Source organism: Geotrypetes seraphini, chromosome 8, assembly GCF_902459505.1.
Source record: "Geotrypetes seraphini chromosome 8, aGeoSer1.1, whole genome shotgun sequence".
Lineage (NCBI taxonomy): Eukaryota > Metazoa > Chordata > Amphibia > Gymnophiona > Dermophiidae > Geotrypetes > Geotrypetes seraphini.
The window spans coordinates 145,814,500-145,833,684 of record NC_047091.1 but is presented as its reverse complement, the minus strand read 5'-3'; the positions used below and the strand labels follow the sequence as shown (position 1 = coordinate 145,833,684).

General features: G+C 45.3%; 1 protein-coding gene across 7 annotated transcripts in view; it reads left to right on the top strand.

Annotated features, from left to right (window-relative positions):
* PIWIL1 (piwi like RNA-mediated gene silencing 1) overlaps positions 1-19,185 on the top strand; it is a 420,330-nt gene that overhangs the window by 297,759 nt on the left and 103,386 nt on the right. The window lies entirely within an intron of this gene.

The window sequence follows — 19,185 nt, the reverse complement described above, 5'->3', positions numbered from 1 at the left end:
AAATAAGCCAGACTAGCACAGATCAATCCTACACAGTCAATCCTAGCTGAAAACCATGGGCTCCTTTTATCAAGGCACACTACGGGGGTTATCGCATCGGACATTTCATCACTCGCTAACCCCTGCGGCAGCCTAAAATGGAGGCGTTATGAACTAGCGCAGCAGGCAGTTCAACACGTGGTATCCGCGCGTTAAACCGCTACCGCGCCTTTGTAAAAGGACCCCTATGTCTTTCGAACACACAGAAAACACCTTCGCCTAGTATGGAATATGTAATCACAAACTAACCCCTCTCCCTTTTACAAAAACTGTAATGTGATTTTTAGCCATGGTGGTAACAGCTCCGACTCTCATAGAATTCTGAGCAATTACCACCATGGCTGGTGCTAAAAAAATGCTCTACAGTTTGGTAAAACAGGGGATAAAATAGAAAAACATAGACAGGTTAAATTGAACCACCAAGAAGCTGGAGTTTGCATACAATGCAACACCACAGAAACAGCGATGCATCTCCCCTAAAGCAAAAAAAAAAAAAAAAAAATAGAAATTTTTTCTACATTGTCTTCTCAGGTTTCTGCTTTCCTCATAGTCTTGTCACTCTTCCTTTCATCCACTATCTAACCTCTCTCTGCCCCTTCTATATGGCATCTTCTCTCCTTGTATTCTCCTTCCATCTCTCACTTCACCCCTATTATTCTGGCATCCATCTTCTTCCCTTCCATAAACCAATGGTCTGGCATCTCTCTCCTCTTCTTCCCTTCCCTCTCCCAAACCCCCATGGTTTGGCATTTCATTCTCTCCTCTCCCTTCCCCCCACTTCCATCAGCATCTGCCCCCTTTCTCTCCCTCCACCACCCTGACCCCATTTTTCTCCCTCTACCACCCTTCTATGCTCCTCTCTCCCTCCAAACCAGCAAGATCCCATGATGACTGCTTCTGTTGCTTCTGCCTCTGGAAGATGTAAGTGAAGTTGGAGGGGTTGGGCCAGCAGACGCAGGGAGTTGCGGCAAGGTTCCGCAATGACTGCAGCTGCCGGTCCACCCCTTCTGACGTCACTTACGTCTTCCGGAGGCAGAGGCGGCAAATGCAGTCATTGCGGGACCTTCCTGCACTTCAGTGCGGCTGCCGACTCTGCTTCGGAATAAGTACGGCAGCCATGCTGAGGTGCAGGTGCCATTTAGAGCAGCTCGGAAGGTTCTGGATCCAGCCACCCACCTAGGGCTGGCACCCGGGGCGGTCTGCCACTGTATGAGGGGATAAAAAATAATAAAAAGAATGGATAACTTGACCAATTTAGACATATCATACTATTATAACCACAAAAATGTGTCATAAAATGTAATTCTAAACTCAAAAGACTCCAGACGAAAAGCAGACTATAGAAAGGAAACCAGAAAAGACCAAACCCATAGTACTAAGATCCAAATGCTAAAATCGGACATGTCCATTATGAATGATGTGTGGATCACCACTAATTATAACAAGTGAGTCTTTAAAATATGAGACGGTAACGGATAGCCAGACCTTGTGGACGGAAGTGACAAATACTGGAGCCAAAACCAGAGCACTGTGATGAAACTTGAATGGAAATATGGATACCTATTTATACTATTGAGTAAAATTGCGATGCAAACATGTCATAGAAAAGAATAAATAATGTGTAAACTAAAATCCAAGAACAATATATTGTAACACCGAACTCAGAATTAATGAAATAACATGCTAAAAGAACTTAAACCCACCCCTCCCCCCCTAAAATAGGGCATATACATACTTAAAATGATGGCTGGTTACAAACAGTATGCCTACACTATATAGACCAGGGATCTCAAAATCCTTCCTTGAGGGCCGTAATCCAGTCGGGTTTTCAGGATTTCCCCAATGAATATGCATTGAAAGCAGTGCATGCACATAGATCTCATGCATATTCATTGGGGAAATCCTGAAAACCCGACTGGATTGCGGCCCTCGAGGAGGGACTTTGAGACCCCTGATATAGACCTAAACAGGGCAAAAGTAAACGTATGGGAAATGAACAGCTGATAATACAGTGTATCTTGAAAACATAAGCCGATAGTAGCTCAAAGACAAGCCGACCGGGTAGATGAAAAGTGAAACCTGGGAAAGATCTAAATTATTGTTCAAATGAGCTTCTATTAAAACCTAAGAATAAAACCACAGCACTCGGAAAAGTAAAAAAGGGAGAGTAAAATGGACTTACTGAAAAGGTCTCTGCACTAATGAGATAAACTCGTACGCAGAATAAATGTGAACACGCAACAGTGGGGCTATGATATTTGATCCATTGAAAGAGGCGCCAAAAAAGTGTCGGCAGTGGATTGGATGTACACTGATAGGGGAGGGGCATCGGGCTGTTAAAAAAGGCTGCTTTAATAAATAAATGAAAATACTGGTGAAAAACTAAATAAAAAACCAAAACCATGATAAAATGCCAAACTTGGTAGTGAAAGTAGCATAAGGCACCCGTAGTACTGTTAGTGCCAGAATTGCTTAGAATAAAGAACCGTGCTGTACATGAGGAGATAAGATGTAAAGTGCTGGCCCCTCACTGCACCACTTGATAAAACTAAGGAGCGATGTTTTAGAGCAGGGGTGCCCACACTTTTTGAGCTTGCGAGCTACTTTTAAAATGACCAAGTCAAAATGATCTACCAACAATAAAATTTTTAAAAAACCACAAAGCACCCTGTACGCACAGAAAATGTTAATAATCATTCCTATTCCGGGGTTTTTTCAATCAAGATGACCTTTATTCTATGCAATCACTGTGGCGCTTTAATTCCAAGACATACTATTTGGAGGCTTAAGGCTTGCCCCATCTGTCTTCAACTTGCTAGTATTAAGGAGGAGCTCTGCAAACTTAAACAGGAATTGAATACAATTAAAGCAGCTTTCATCACTCCACAAAATCATACCAACTTACCACCTCTACCTCAAAGAATAAAACAGCCCAGGAATAAATGGGTCACAGTAGGCTCAGGAAGACTGCGACATGTAACACAGAAACATTCACCTTCACAAATATTACCTCTACATAATTCCTTCGCTCCACTAGTGCACTGCGATACTCAAGAAAACAGAAGGGAGGTGGGACTGGAACCAATGAAGGTAACTCAAGAGAGCAAGCACACCCTAAGCACAAATAAAAAGGCCAAAAACAGAAAACTATTACTGTTGGGGGATTCCATCATCAGAGGCATTAACCTTGGAACACAAGGCGAGGAGACCAAAATAGTGAAATGTCTTCCAAGATCCTCAGCTACCAGGAGTTCCAGGCAAATACAGACTATAATTAAGGAAGAAACTAAGGATTTTAACACTGATGTTGTCATCCATCTGGGAACAAATGACCTGGCCAACAACTCCACACTTGCAGCACAGAAAGCTTTTCGGGAGCTTGGTGAGGGCGTGAAATCTTTTCTAAACACTTTAGCTTTTTCTGAAATACTGCCTGCATATGGAAAGGGGGAGCAAAGAGTGAAAACCACAGAGGACTTTAATAGATGGCTCAAAGCCTGGTGTCATCAAGAAGGCTTCAGGTACATAGGAGGATGGGGAAATACATGGAAGGACAAGAAGCTATATTGCACTGATGGGCTACATATTACTACAGCAGGAAAAAGAAACCTTGCAGAGAAATTTAGACAATATTTTTCTAGGCATTTAAACTAGAAGGTGGGGGTGGTGTATGTACGAAGGACAATTATATAGAGACCACCCCCGGCAAAAGAAAAGATGTGATAGTAGTAAAGACTGCAACATAAGCAATATCAGCAACTCATTTCTTAGTATTGCAACGGAAAGTGAAACGAAACAAAAATCCATACGAAAAAGGAGATTATCGCTGAAAAATAGCTGGAAAGTGATGACCACAAATGCTCGCAGTCTAAGCAACAAAGTTCATGATCTGCAAGCCCTGATGTTAGAGGCAGATCTAGATATTGTCGCTATCACAGAGACATGGTTCAGTGAATCACATGGATGGGATGCAAACATACCGGGATATAATCTTTTTAGGAAGGACAGAGATGGTCAAAAAGGTGGAAGAGTAGCTCTCTATGTAAAGATCAATATCCAAGCGACCGAAATGCAAGGGACCTGGGGAGAGGAAGAAGCGATATGGATTGCTCTGAAAAGAGAAGATGGAACTTCTATCTATGTGGGTGTAGTCTACAGACCTCCGACTCAATCGCAGCAAATTGATAAGGATCTGATTGTGGATAGCCAAAAGTTTGGAAGGAAAGAGGAGGTTCTGCTGTTGGGAGATTTCAACCTGCCGGATGCAGACTGGAATGTTCCGTCTGCAGAATCAGAAAGAAGTAGGGAGATTGTGGATGCCTTTCAAGAGGCTCTGCTCAGACAAATGGTGACGGAACCCACAAGGGAAAAAGCGATATTGGATCTGGTCCTCACAAATGGAGAGAGTATCTCTAATGTTCGAATGGGTGCTCACCTGGGAAGTAGCGATCATCAAACGGTTTGGTTTGATATATCGGCTAAAGTGGAGAGCGGCCGCATGATACTTAAAAGTCCTAGATTTCAAACGTATGGACTTTAATGCTATGGGAGAGTACCTGAAGAAAGAGCTGCTAGGATGGGAGGACATAAGAGAAGTGGAAAGACAGTGGTCTAAGCTGAAAGGAGCGATAAAAATGGCTACGGACCTTTATGTGAAGAAAATCAATAAAAACAAGAGAAAAAGGAAGCCGATATGGTTCTCTAACCTAGTAGCTGAGAAAATAAAGGCGAAAGAGTTGGCGTTCGTGAAATATAAAAAAAAACCAAGAAGAGGAGAGCAGAAAGGACTACAGGGTGAAACTGAAAGAAGCCAAGAGAGAGATACGTCTGGCGAAAGCACAGGCAGAAGAACAAATGGCTAAAAATGTAAAAAAGTAGACAAAATTTTTTTCAGATATATTAGTGAAAGGAGGAAGATGAAAAATGGAATTGCTAGGCTAAAAGATGCTGGGAACCAATATGTGGAAAGTGATGAGGATAAAGCGAATGTGCTAAACAAATACTTCTGTTCTGCGTTCACAGAAGAAAATCCTGGAGAAGGACCGAGATTGTCTAGCAAAGTTACACGAGAAAATGGAGTAGATTCTGCGCCGTTCACGGAGGAGGGTGTTTATGAGCAACTTGAAAAACTGAAGGTGGACAAAGCGATGGGACCAGACGGGATCCATCCCAGGATATTAAGGGAGCTCAGAGAGGTTCTGGCGAGTCCTATTAAAGACTTGTTCAACAAATCTCTGAAGACGGGAGTGATTCCTGGGGATTGGAGGAGAGCGGATGTGGTCCCTATTCATAAAAGTGGTCACAGGGATGAAGCAGGAAACTACAGGCCGGTGAGCCTCACTTCAGTTGTTGGAAAAATAATGGAAGTTTTGCTGAAAGAAAGGATAGTGTACTTCCTTGAATCTAATGGGTTACAGGATCCGAGGCAACATGGCTTTACAAAAGGTAAATCATGCCAAACGAACCTGATTGAATTTTTTTGATTGGGTGACCAGAGAGCTGGATCGAGGACATATGCTAAATGTAATTTACTTAGATTTCAGCAAAGCCTTTGATACAGTTCCTCATAGGAGGCTGTTGAACAAACTTGAAGGGCTGAAGTTAGGACCTAAAGTGGTGAACTGGGTCAGAAACTGGCTGTCGGACAGACGCCAGAGGGTGGTGGTTAATGGAAGTCCCTCGAAGGAAGGAAAGGTGACTAGTGGAGTCCCTCAGGGATCAGTGCTGGGGCCAATCCTGTTCAATATGTTTGTGAGTGACATTGCCTTTTTGCAGATGATACCAAGATTTGTAACAGAGTAGACTAGAGAGCTGCACGGGAACGGGGATGACGGGAATCCCGCGGGACCCGCGGGTTCCCCCTTTGGGTCACGGGGATCCCGTGGGGACGCCTCCGAGGGTCGCGGGGTTCCTGCGGGGTTGGATCGCAGTGCACTGCATTCGAGCCGCGAGGGTAGTCATCTCCTCCTTACCTGCACTGTCGCAGCACACAGCCGAACGGAAGTCTTCCCGATGTCAGCGCTGACGTCGGAGGGAGGGCTTAAGCAAAGCCCTCCCTTCCTCCGACGTCAGCGCTGACATCAGGAAGACTTCCGGTCGGCTGTGTGCGGCAGGGCAGGTAGGAAGAAGGCAATGGCGAACGAAAGAGGGGGGAGGGGGCGGTCCGCCCCGAAGAATGTGCACAGCTGGTCAGGTCACCCGATCGACCGACAACAGGCCCGGCCGACAAACCTCCCTGCCCTGTAGCCCGCGAATCTAAATTACCTCTTACAGCAGCTTCAATACTCCAGCTGCTGTAAGAAGGTAATTTAGATTCGCGGCTACAGGACAGGGAGATTTGTCCGACCGGGCCTGTTCTGTTGTCGGTCGGGTGCGGAAACGCCACAAAGGTAAGGGGCACTAAGGGAGAAAAGTTGGAGTGGAGAAGAAAAGACGCTTAAGGGGGGAGAAGGCCACTGAAAGCACTGGGGAAGACAAAGGGGTGGAGAAGGACGCTGAAAGGACATGGGGTAAACGGGAGGAGGGGGGGAAGGATGCTGAAAGCACATGTGGAAGACAGAGGGGGGTGAAGGACCCTGAAAGCACTGGGGAAGACAAAGGGGTGGAGAATGCCACTGAAAGGACATGGGGAAAACAGGGGTGGAGAAGGCCACTGAAAGGAAATGGGGAAAACAGGGGGGGAGAAGGCTGCTGAAAGGATATGGGGAAGACAGAGGGGGGAGAAGGCCGCTGAAAGGACATGGGGAAGACAGAGGGGGGAGAAGGACGCTGAAAGGACATGGGAAAGGCAGAGGGGGGAGAAGGATGCTGCCTGACAGGACATGGGGAAGATGGTGGGGGAGAAGGACACTGGAAGGAAATGGGGAAGAGGGAATGGGGAGAAGACCCTGGCAGGGAAGAAGACAGAGGTGCCAGACTATGGGGGGAGTGGAAGGAAAAAGATGGGTGCCAGACCAATTTGGGATGGGGGAGAAAGGGAGAGGCACAGTAACAGAGCAAATGGAAGACACAGAGAGAAGAGAGGCAGTGGATGGAAGGAATTGAATGAGAATATGAAGAAAGCAGAAACCAGGCAACAAAGGTAGGAAAAAAATTCTTTTTTTTTTTTTGCTTAAGGATAAAGTAGTATATTAGTTGTGTTGATAAAAATTTATAAACATTAGAGGCTCTGGTAGAAACCCGTTTACAAAGTATGTATTCTTCCCAATTAATATTTCCAAATTAATAAAGTCTTTTTGCTTATTTTTAAATGGGTTTCTACCAGAGCCTTTAATTCAGTAGCATAATTAAATGAAATAACTATTTCTGTAGTTTATAGGGACGGGCGGGGACGTAGGGGATTCCTCGCGGGGACGGGCGGGGACGGAGGGATTCCTCGCGGGGACGGGTGGGGATGGAGGGATTCCTCGCGGGGACGGGTGGGGACGGGTGGGAGTCCTCACGGGGACGGGTGGGAATTTGGCGGGGACGGGTGGGATTTCTGTCCCCGCGCAACTCTCTAGAGTAGACACCGAAGAGGGAGTGGAAAAGATGAAAAAGGATCTGCAAAAGTTAGAGGAATGGTCTAATGCCTGGCAACTAAAATTCAATGCAAAGAAATGCAGAGTAATACATTTGGGGATTAATAATAGGAAAGAACTGTATATTCTGGGAGGAGAGAAGCTGATATGCACGGACGGGGAGAGGGACCTTGGGGTGATAATGTCCAAAGATCTAAAGGTGAAAAAACAGTGTGACAAGGCAGTGGCTGCTGCCAGAAAGATGCTGGGCTGTATAAAGAGAGGCGTAGTCAGTAGAAGGAAGAAGGTGTTGATGCCCCTGTACAGGTCATTGGTAAGGCCCCATTTGGAGTATTGTCTTCAGTTTTGGAGACCGTATCTGGCGAAGGACGTAAGAAGACTTGAGGCGGTCCAAAGGAGGGCGACGAAAATGTTAGAAGGCTTGCGCCAGAAGACGTATGAGGAGAGACTGGAAGCTCTGAATATGTATACCCTAGAGCAGGGGTGCCCACACTTTTTGTACTTGCGAGCTACTTTTAAAATGACCAAGTCAAAATGATCTACCAACAATATAATTTTAAAAAAACACAAAGCACACTGTACGCATAGAAAATGTTAATCATCATTCCTATTCCATGGTTTTTCAAAGAGGTCAAAGCAGATGACTCTATGCACTGTTACCTCACTAACAACCATACAAAAACAGACAAATACCTCCCTCCCTTTTTACTAAACCACGATAGCAGTTTTTAGCGCAGGGAGCTGCACTGAATGCCCAGCGCTGCTCTCGACGCTCATAGGCTCCCTGCGCTAAAAACCTCTATTGCGGTTTAGTAAAAGGGGACCACAGTGTAAAATATAGACAGCAGATATAAATTCAGATACATTTTGATCACTAAATTTAAAATAAAATCATTTTTCCTACCTTGGCTGGTGATTTCATGAGTCTCTGGTTGCACTTTCTTCTTCTGACTGTGCATCCAATCTTTCTTCCCTTCTTTTAGCCTGTATGCTTCCTCTCCTCCTGAACTCATCCCCCCCTCCCAACATTTTCTTCCTCTCTCCCTGCCCTCTCTTTCTTTCTCTCTTCATGCCCCCTTTCTTTTTTTCTGTTTCTCTTCTTTCCTTCTGTCTCCCTGCCTGCCCTCTTTCTCCTTCCCTGCCTTCCCCCAAGCCACTACCACTGCCACTGCCATCGGATAACAGGCCCCCAAAGCCCCCCGCCGCCTGCCAAGCTCTCCCTGCTTCGGGCCCACCAGCCTTCCTCTCCCCGACATCAATTCTGCCGTCGGAGAGGAAGTTCCGTTGGCCAGAACTTTCTCTCCGATGGCAGAATTGACGTCGGGGAGAGGAAGGCTGATTGGCCCAAGATCGACCTATTGGGAAAAATGCTGCCGGGTCCTGCCTTTGAGGAAACAGAAAGTAGGCAGGACCTGGCAGCAAGAAGAGTAAATTGCAAGCTTCACTGACCTGTCTCCCGCTTTAGCCCGCGAACGGGGCACTAATATGTGCGTGCCGGCTTCCCTTCTCCCCCCCCCCCCCCTGACTTAACTTCTGGTTTCAGAGGGAAGAGAAGGGAATCCGGTACAAGCACACGTTAGCCCCCGGAGCATAAGTTCTCCAAGCCGGTTTTGTTTTTTAAATGTTGAGCAGCGGCGGCAGCAGCAGAATTCAGGAGCGGGCCAGTCAGGAGGGGAAAAAAGAGAAGGGAAGAAGGAAACCCGCTCTGCGATCGACTGGGGTCGCCTGAGCGAGCGACTTGTCGATCGCGATCGATGTATTGGGCACCCCTGCCCTAGAGGAAAGGAGAGACAGGGGAGATATGATTCAGACGTTCAAATACTTGAAGGGTATTAACATAGAACAAAATCTTTTTCAGAGAAAGGAAAATGGTAAAACCAGAGGACATAATTTGAGGTTGAGGGGTGGTAGATTCAAGAGCAATGTTAGGAAATTCTACTTTACGGAGAGGGTGGTGGATGCTTGGAATGCGCTCCCGAGAGAGGTGGTGGAGAGTAAAACTGTGACTGAGTTCAAAGAAGCGTGGGATGAATACAAAGGGTCTAGAATCAGAAAATAAGATTAAATATTGAACTAAGGCCAGTACTGGGCAGACTTGCACGGTTTGTGTCTGTATATGGCTATTTGGTGGAGGATGGGCTGGGGAGGGCTTCAATGGTTGGGAGGGTGTAGACGGGCTGGAGTGAGTCTTAACAGAGATTTCGGCAGTTGGAGCCCAATAACAGTACAGGGTAAAGCTTTGGATTATTGCCCAGAAATAGCTAAGAAGAAAAAATTTAAATTGAATCAGGTTGGGCAGACTGGATGGACCATTCGGGTCTTTATCTGACGTCATCTACTATGTTTTAGGTGAAAGCAGATGACTCTATGCACTGTCACCTCAGTAACAACCATACAAAAATAGACAAATATACCCCCTCCCTTTTTACTAAACCACGATAGCAGTTTTTAGCGCAGGGAGCTTCTCTGAATGCCCAGCGCTGCTCTCGACACTCATAGGCTCCCTGCGCTAAAAACCTCTATTGCGGTTTAGTAAAAGGGAACCATAGTGTAAAATATAGACTGCAGATATAAATTCAGACACAATTTGATCACTAAATTTAAAGTAAAATAATTTTTCCTACCTTGTTTGATGATTTCATGAGTCTCTGGTTGCACTTTCTTCTTCCGACTGTGCATCCAATCTTTCTTCCCTTCTTTCAGCCTGTATGCTTCCTCTCCTCCAGACCTCATTCCCTCCCCCAACTTTTTCTTCCTCTCTCCCTACCCTTTCTTTCTCTCTTCATGCCCCCTTTCTTTTTTTCTGTTTCTCTTCTTTCCTTCTGTCTCTCTGCCTGCCCTCTTTCTTTCTTTCTCCCTGCCCTTTCCCAAGCCACTGCCGCTGCCATCGGGGAACAGGCCCCCAAGCTGCCGCCGCCCCAAGCTCTCCCTGCTTCGGGCTGACCAGCTTTCCTCTCCCCGATATCTTCTGCCGTCGGGGAGAGGAAGGCTGATCGGCCCAAGATCACGATCGACCTTTTGGAGGAATACTGCCAGGTCCTGCCTTTGCGGAAACAGAAAGTAGGCAGGACCCGGCAGCAAGAAGAGCAAATTGTAAGCTTCACTGATCTGTCTCCCGCCTTAGCCCATAGCGAACACAAGCTTCGGGACTCTAACATGTGCGTGCCGACTTCCCTTCTCTTCTCTTCCCCCCCCCCCCCAACATAACTTCAGTTTCAGAGGGAAGAGAAAGGAAGCCGGCATCCACCCGTTATAGCCCCGGAGCATAAGTTCACTATGGGCTAAGGCGTGAAATCTCCAAGCTGTTTTTTTTTTTGTGTTGAGCAGTACCGGCGGCAGCAGCAGCAGAATTCACAGCGGATGATAGCCGGGCAATCATCTAAATTACCCGGGCGGACCGCCCGGCTAAAAGGCCCTAGGGAGAAAACTGCTGATGTAAATGTGCATGAGTCAAGTCTCTTTCATTTGAAAAGAAGCTCTGGAATAAGATGACATAGGAATAAGTTAAGAGGCTCAGGAGTAATCTAAGGAAATACTTTTTTACAGAAAGGGTGGTAGATGCATGGAACAGTCTCTTTAAAGAGATAGTGGAGACAAAGACTGTGTCTGAATTCAAGAAAGCGTGGGATAGGAACATGGGATCTCTTAGAGGAAGAGATGATGGTTACTACAGATGGACAGACTGGATGGGCCATTTGGCTTTTATCTGCCATCATGTTTGTGTTTCTATTTATGCGATGTAGGCAATTGAACTTCTCTATCATATCTCCCTTATTCCGCCTTTCCTCTAAAGCAGTGTTCTTCAACCTTTTTACACCTATGGACCGGCGGGGAAAAAAAAATTATTTTATGGACCGGCAAACTACTAGGACTGAAATTTATAAACCCCGTTTCTGCCCCGTCTCCGCGAGCTCGGTCCTCGCAAACCATCTGATCTCATCTGCACAAGCCTCAGTTATGATTGTATACTGAATGTATTTTATTAAAGTATAAAAAGAAACAATAATCTGTACAATTGTCATTTTATAAATACAAATAATACAGAGCAAGGATCAACAAAACCCCTGTCTCCCCTCCCCTTCACATATATCCTTTCTACTATCAAGAAAACTGAATAAGCCAAATTATTACAAAATGCTACACAGAAATATCATGCTAACAGAATACCGCAGTCACACATAGCAGGAATAGGGTTAGGGGAGTGCAACTAGGACAACTGCCCCCCTGGTCAGAGAAAGCCCTAAGCCACTGCCTGGACTTTGCAGTTCCCAGTTATATCTAATACCAGCTCTAGCAGGATATATATTTCAAATCTGATATATTCTAATCACAAAATAGAAATAAAATTATTTGTTTCTACCTTTTGTTGTCTCTAGTTTCTGCTTTCATCTTCTTTTCACTCTCTTCCTTCCAGCGTCTGCCCTTTCTGTCTCTTCAGTCCAGCATCTGCCCCTTCCATCTACTGTCTGACCTCTCCCCCTTCCATATAGTATTTGTCTTCTTTCTATGCCCCCCTCCCCTTTCCATCCAGCCTATGCCCCTCTCTCCTTTTTACACGATTCATTCCAGATTCACTGCTCTCTTCATTTTTATCTCTCCTACACCAGATCTAGAATCTTTGTCCCTCTCAATTTCTCTGCTGACCCCCCTTCCCATCTCATTCCTGCACTCCCCTTCCCTTCCTCTAATTTCTCTGCAAGCTGTTTCCTTCCTTTTTTCTTCTCCCTTCCCTCCTCCCCCTGTCCAGCAGTAACTCTCTTCCCTTTCTTTTCCCTCCTCCTCTCTCAGCAGCATCTCTCCTTCTCCCTCTTTCCAAGTCCAGTAGCAGCTGTCCCTTTTTCCCCTTGCCCAGCAGCTTCCCAGACTCCTTTCCCTCCTCCCCTCCCAGCAGCATCTCTCCTTCTCCCTCTCCAGGTCCAGTAGCAGCTGTACCTTTTTCCACTTGCCCAGCAGCTTCACAGCTCCTTTCCCGCCTCCCCTCCCAGCAGCATCTTTCCTTCTCCCTCTCCAGGTCCAGTAGCAGCTGTCCCTTTTTCCCCTTGCCCAGCAGCTTCCCAGACTCCTTTCCCTCCTCCCCTCCCAGCAGCATCTCTCCTTCTCCCTCTCCAGGTCCAGTAGCAGCTGTCCCTTTTTCCCCTTGCCCAGCAGCTTTCCAGACACCTTTCCCTCCTCCCCTCCCAGCAGCATCTCTCCTTCTCCCTCTCCAGGTCCAGTAGCAGCTGTCCCTTTTTCCCCTTGCCCAGCAGCTTCCCAGACTCCTTTCCCTCCTCCCCTCCCAGCAGCCTCTCTTGGGAGGAGTGTGTGGCGCAGTGGGAGGAGTGTGTGGCGCAGTGGTTGGATCTACAGCCTCAGCACCCTGGGGTTGTGGATTCAAACCTCGTGCTGCTCCTTGTGACTCTGGGTAAGTCACTTAATCCTCCATAGCCCCAGGTACGTTAGATAGATTGTGAGCCCACCGGGTACAGAGAGGGAAAAATGCTTGAGTACCTGATTGTAAAACCGCTTAAATAACCTTGATAGGCGGTATATATATAAAAATCTCCTTCTCCCTCTCCAGGTCCAGTAGCAGCTGTCCCTTTTTCCACTTGCCCAGCAGCTTCCCAGACTCCTTTCCCTCCTCCCCTCCCAGCAGCATTTCTCCTCCCTCTCCAGGTCCAGTAACAGCTGTTCCTTTTTTTTTCCCCACCATGCCCAGCAGCTTTCTCCCCTCCCAGCAACTCTCCTTACTTGCCAGCGCTGTGATTCAGTAAGGCAGCCTCGGGTCCTTTGTTGGGTTGCACCGCCTCTGAGGAAAGCGGAAGTTGCATCATCAGAGGCGGCCCGACTCAGCAAAAGCTCCAAGGCTTCCTTCTTGAATCGCTGCGCTTGTAAGGAGAGCCGCTGGGAGGGAAGAAAGTACAGTCTGAGGCTCCCCATTATCTCTCCGGCCCTGCGTGAACTACAGCTCCTCGATCTTGCCGGTCCTGCGCAGACCGACAGGAATTTTCTGCGGACCGGCATCGGCGGTTGAAGAACTGTGCTCTAAAGTATACATTTGGGACAAATTTAGTAGTTGCTCATGATCCTACAATATCCTCATAATGCAACTGGTAATGTGGTTAGAAACTATTACTTAATATTTGTTGTATACTAAATAGCTATTCCTTGAAGTTGCTGTTATCAGCAACAACAGTTTTATTGTTGTTTGAATAACAATAACTTAGTACTGCTGCAAAGCAGAAAGTTAGTTTAGTGATAAATAGTTGAAAACTGAGTTGAGTTGATCAATAGCTGTACAAAATGGAAACTATAAGACCTTTTCTAAAATAAGAGGGCCATTGACATGTTTTTGTGATGATTAAACACCAGTTGTTTGATTGAAATATACACCATAAATAATAGAGAGGGGGAAGGGTGCTTATTTGTGTTTACTATTAATAATAATGGGAAGGGTGGGTGGGTTATGGGTTTTTTTATATATATATATATATACAGGTATATATATATATATACACATATTGTTGTTTTTCTTGATAGATTTACAAGTGATGTTTTCAAGAATATGTATGATATTAATTTGTATACTTAAAGATTAAAAATGAATAAAGATTTAAAAGAAAACTGGGTTGATGTCACATTTTAGGATAAAAACTTAGAAGTAAGAATGTCAAAGACTAGAAACAATGCTGAAGTATGGCTGCTAGGGAAGGGCACTGATGAACTATCCAGTTCACATCTTAATTGAGCCTGCTTTGAAAGAGGCAGCTCATCTGGCCATAGTCAAAGGCTTGGAAATTTGACAGAATGTAAGAATATCACATCAGCGAGTAGACTCAGGGATTTGTATATTGATGAAGTGTTATGATGAATACGAGAAGCTAAAAAAGAACTGGCACAGATGCACCTAATGTGATCTGGTGAATCAAGAAGTCTTCGATCCACACTTTTCAATAATGGCGTTAGAACAGTATGTCCCATTCTATCTGAAAAATAACCATTATCCAGGATGCAGTTTATAAAAGAGGTTAACCAAACTACTGCTTGATTGGGAACATTACAAAAAAAAAAAAAATTAAGAAGGAAAAGGATGTAGAATGCATCTTTTTTTTGTCATAGCTTCTTAGCCTGATCATCATTTACAGTTTCAAAATTGTACCAGATCCTATCAACTGGAATATCTTTAAATTTTTCATTGTCCAAATCAGAATAAAGAACATCCTGTTTTACATTTCCAAAAGAGGCTCTTAGAGTCAGAAAATTTTGTTGACAAACTACATGATCATCCATATTTAGTCGGTTTATTTCCATGTGACATATCACTTGCTTTAGTAAGGGATTTCCATAGTTTAAATAGAGCTTTATTTTGATCTTTAGAGCTACATATTTTGATTCCCTTGATGGATACTGCTTTGGTATGGCCCATCCATTTCTGTGCCAGTCTAGAGGGATGCTAAAGAAGGAGAAATTAGGTTCTTATCTGCTAATTTTCTTTTAAGTCCCTCTAGACCAGCACAGACCCCGCCCAGTCATTTTATTATGGATTTTCACAAAGAGCATGGGTTTTTTTCTGCAGGGTTTAGTTGTTGCTGGTTCTTTGGGGAGTTGAAAGAGCAGCGGCATTTGGTCTGGCTGGTTTAGCTGGCGAACTGTGGGCGTTCTGAAGATTCTTGTTCTAATCAGTATCCAACAGTGTCCTCTGGTCTGATTTGGGACTATTCCTTGGTTTTCTCCATGTGAGTGTGGTGTTGTATGTTCTTGTTCAGCCTAGTTGATTTCTGCTTGGCTATTCGTAAAGAAACATAGAAAATGGTGGCAGAAAAGGGCCATAGCCCATCGAGTCTGCCCCTGCCAATTATCCGCCCTTAAAGATCCCACGTGAGCATCCCATTTTCTCTTAAAATCCGTCACATTGCTGGCCTCTATTACCTGCAGTGGGAGTATGTTCCACTGATCCGCCACTCTTTCGGTGAAGAAGTACTTTCTGGAGTCGCTATGAAACTTCCCTCCCCTAATTTTCAGTGGATGCCCTCTGGTGGTCGAGGGACCCACGAGACAGAAGATATTCTCTTCCGACTCGATGCAACCCATGATATACTTGAATGTTTCAATCATGTCTCCCCTCTCTCTTCGTTCCTCAAGTGAATACAGCCGCAACTTTTTTAGTCTTTCTTCATATGTTAGATCCTTGAGCCCCGAGACCATCCTGAAGGCCATTCGCTGAACTGACTCGATCCTCAGCATGTCCTTACGGTAGTGTGGTCTTCAGAATTGAACGCAGTACTCCAAGTGAGGCCTCACCATTGATCTGTACAACGGCAAGATGACTTCAGGTCTCCTGCTGACAAAACCTCTACGGATACAACCCATCATTTGTCTTGCCCTGGAGGAAGCTTTCTCCACCTGATTGGCAGCATTCATGTCCTCACTAATGATCACCCCTAGATCACGTTCCGCCGTGGTCGTAACCAAGGTCTTACCATTTAGTGAATAAGTTCTGCGCGGGTTTCTCTTGCCCAGGTGCATTACCTTGCATTTTTTAGCATTGAAGCCCAGCTGCCAAGTCGTTGACCATCGTTCCAGCAGCAGTAGGTCTTGTGTCATATGATCAGGTATCAAGCTTTTGCCTACTATATTGCAAATTTTGGCGTCGTCGGCGAACAGTGATACCTTTCCTCTAAGTCCCTGCGTCATATCTCTTATGAATAAGTTAAATAGAATCGGGCCCAAGACCAAGCCCTGCGGTACTCCACTGACGCTTCTGATTGATTGTAAGAGGGACTGCACAGCCCACTTGTACTGTAGCCAAAAGTTAGTGTGCCAATCTCCACCTGCTGGCAAAGGAGCGTAAACCCATCCATTTCTATGCCCATCTGGAGGGACTAAAAGAAAATTATCAGGTAACATAAGAACATAAGAATAGCCTTACTGGGTCAGACCAATGGTCTATCAAGCCCAGTAGCCCGTTCTCATGGTGGCCAATCCAGGTCACTAGTACCTGGCCAGAATCCAAGGTGTAACAATATGCCATGTTACCAATACAGGGCAAGCAATGGCTTCTCAATAACAGACTATGGACTTTTCCTCCAGGTAAGAACCTAATTTCTCCTTCTTTGGCCAGGGCTATATTAGTGCAGTGATATTGCTGTATATTTGTACTCTCCTTTGACTAAAGAACCCGAGGGCTTTGGAGATGTGTTCTTATTTGGGAGGGATCATTTAAAGAGGTAGGAAGGGAGAGACTTCTGGTGACGTAACCAGCGCGAATGGCTGAGTAGCTTAGGAGCGTGAGCTTGCTCCCACTGAAATTGGAGAATTTAGCTCCCGCAGCTACCTTGTGTGACTTCTGGACTGGGGTGAGAGTCCCATCTGAGAGTAAACAGAATTATGGCGATCCTGGAAATGTCCAGTTATCTTCTGATGTAATCCGCCTAGAACTGCAGGCGGAATAGAAGTCACTAATGTAATGTAATGTTAAAAAGCCAGACCTTAAGGTTTTTGCATTTCGAGTGGGTGAGGAGACCGGCTCCGCGGCCTCTAAGATGGCGATGAGCTACGGAGACGCCAATCAGAACGCACTCAGCAAGGAGTCACTGGAACCACTCCCCGCAGAAGCGTTACTGGCAAGTAAAGATGATCTTCAACAATAGATGGGTGAAATTAAATTAGCTTTAACAGTCTTTACAACAGATATAAAAGTGAATATTGATAGGTTACATAAAAAGATGGATGATATGGGACAGAGCCTTCAAGAATTTGAAGAAAGAGTTATTGCAAATGAACAGGAATGAGCTGAGATTCAGAAACATTGTAATCAATTGGACTCAGTAACGGAGGATTTACTTCTTAAGTTCGAAGATGGGGAGAATAGAGCAAGATGGAATAACATACAAGCCTGTGGGGTTCCGGAGAGTGAAGAAGCTAAAGATATGACGGACTTAATGCAATCTATATACAATAAATTTTTGCAAGCGGCAGATCCAGAGGCAGATCTATCTGTGATTGAATTTGAACAAGTTCATTGAACTCTGGCCCTCACCAGGCTGGTAGACCGCGGGACATAATAGCATGTTTTCATCACTTTCCCCAGAAAGAAAGAGTATTACAAGCTGCCCGGAAAGTGGATTTCTTACATTAGAAGAAGCTAAGGTTAAATTATTTGCTGATTTATCTGCAGCTACTATAAGACGTTGGAGAGAATGCAGAGAAGTTACAAAATGTTTGCAACAGAATAATATAAGGCACAAATGGCAGTATCCTTTTGGATTATCCTTCATGATAGAAAACAACCTGCACAAAGTCACATCGGCAGGAGAAGCTCAGAAGATACTCGCCTTGTCCAATCTCTGGCCGGAAGAAGGAGATAAGCAACAACATGGACAATCAGACACGGTAATGCAGAGTACATCAAATCAAAGATGGTAATGAGTTAACTAAAAGAAAAGGTTACAGAGACAAATGGAATAATAATGACAGGAGTGATTACTTATCCTCTATAATAAAACCCTATGTGCACATACAACGCTGTGATATGTGCCTCCGTGACTGTGTTCCATTTGCAGCGCGTGCGCCAACTTGCAACATGTGCGGTGGTTTGAGCAGCGTCGAGAGCAACGGCAGGAGGGTGTTCTTCAGCCTCAATGAAGCGGACAGAGTGCCCAAGCCCTCCTGGCCCAGTGACCCCCCACCCCGCCAACTACGATCTGGGCAGGAGGGAGCCCAAGCCCTCCTGCCCAGGCTACCCCACTAGGATCCGGGCAGAAGGGATCCCAGGCCTTCCTGCCTTCAGCACACCCGACGATCGCCCCCTCCTGAACCCCCAATCGGCCCCCCATGACTCCCTGCCGACCCCACCCCAACCCCCCTCCCCATACCTGTAAATATGTTGGCCAGACGGACGGGTCCCAAACCTGTCCGTCGAATGGTGGGCCTTAGGGCCTGATTGGCCCAGGTGTCTCAAACCCCGCCCACAGGTGGGATCCTGAGGTGCCTGGGCCAACCGGAATCGGCGCCACCTGTGGGCGGGGTTTTACTTCATTAGAAAAAGCATTTTGTATAGAGTAAGAAGAGGAGCTATTACCCACCTCTATAGTGCTATTCAAACTGTTCCACTTCCTACTCAATATAAAACAACTTGGAAGGAGATTCTTGGGAAAGCTTACAAACAAAATATTTGAAATATTCAAATGAACTCATTATTATATCTATCTTTCGCCATCAATATGGTGGAGAATGGCTACAAAATGCTATATCAATGGTACTATACTCCTATACGTTTAAAGGCTCTATTTGATAAGAGCATAGACCAATTTTGGAGAGTGTATGGATTTCAAGGCTCATTTATCCATATTTGGTTGAATTGCCCTAAGGCACAATTGTTTGGGATCAGGTAATGAATTTTGTATTTGGGGTGTTGGGGCTTCAGATATATGACTAAGGAATTTGGTTTGTTAAATATGTTTACATCAGCAATACCAATATATCAAAGAGTTTGGATTGGTAATGACAGCAACACATATGGTATTAGCTGCATATTGGGGGAAAAAAATTACCATAAGATAAGGTAAAATTTAATATGTCTAAGCTAACTGCCATACGAAAAAATCAGTTATCTATGTTTCAAAAAGTATGATCCAAATATAAAATATGG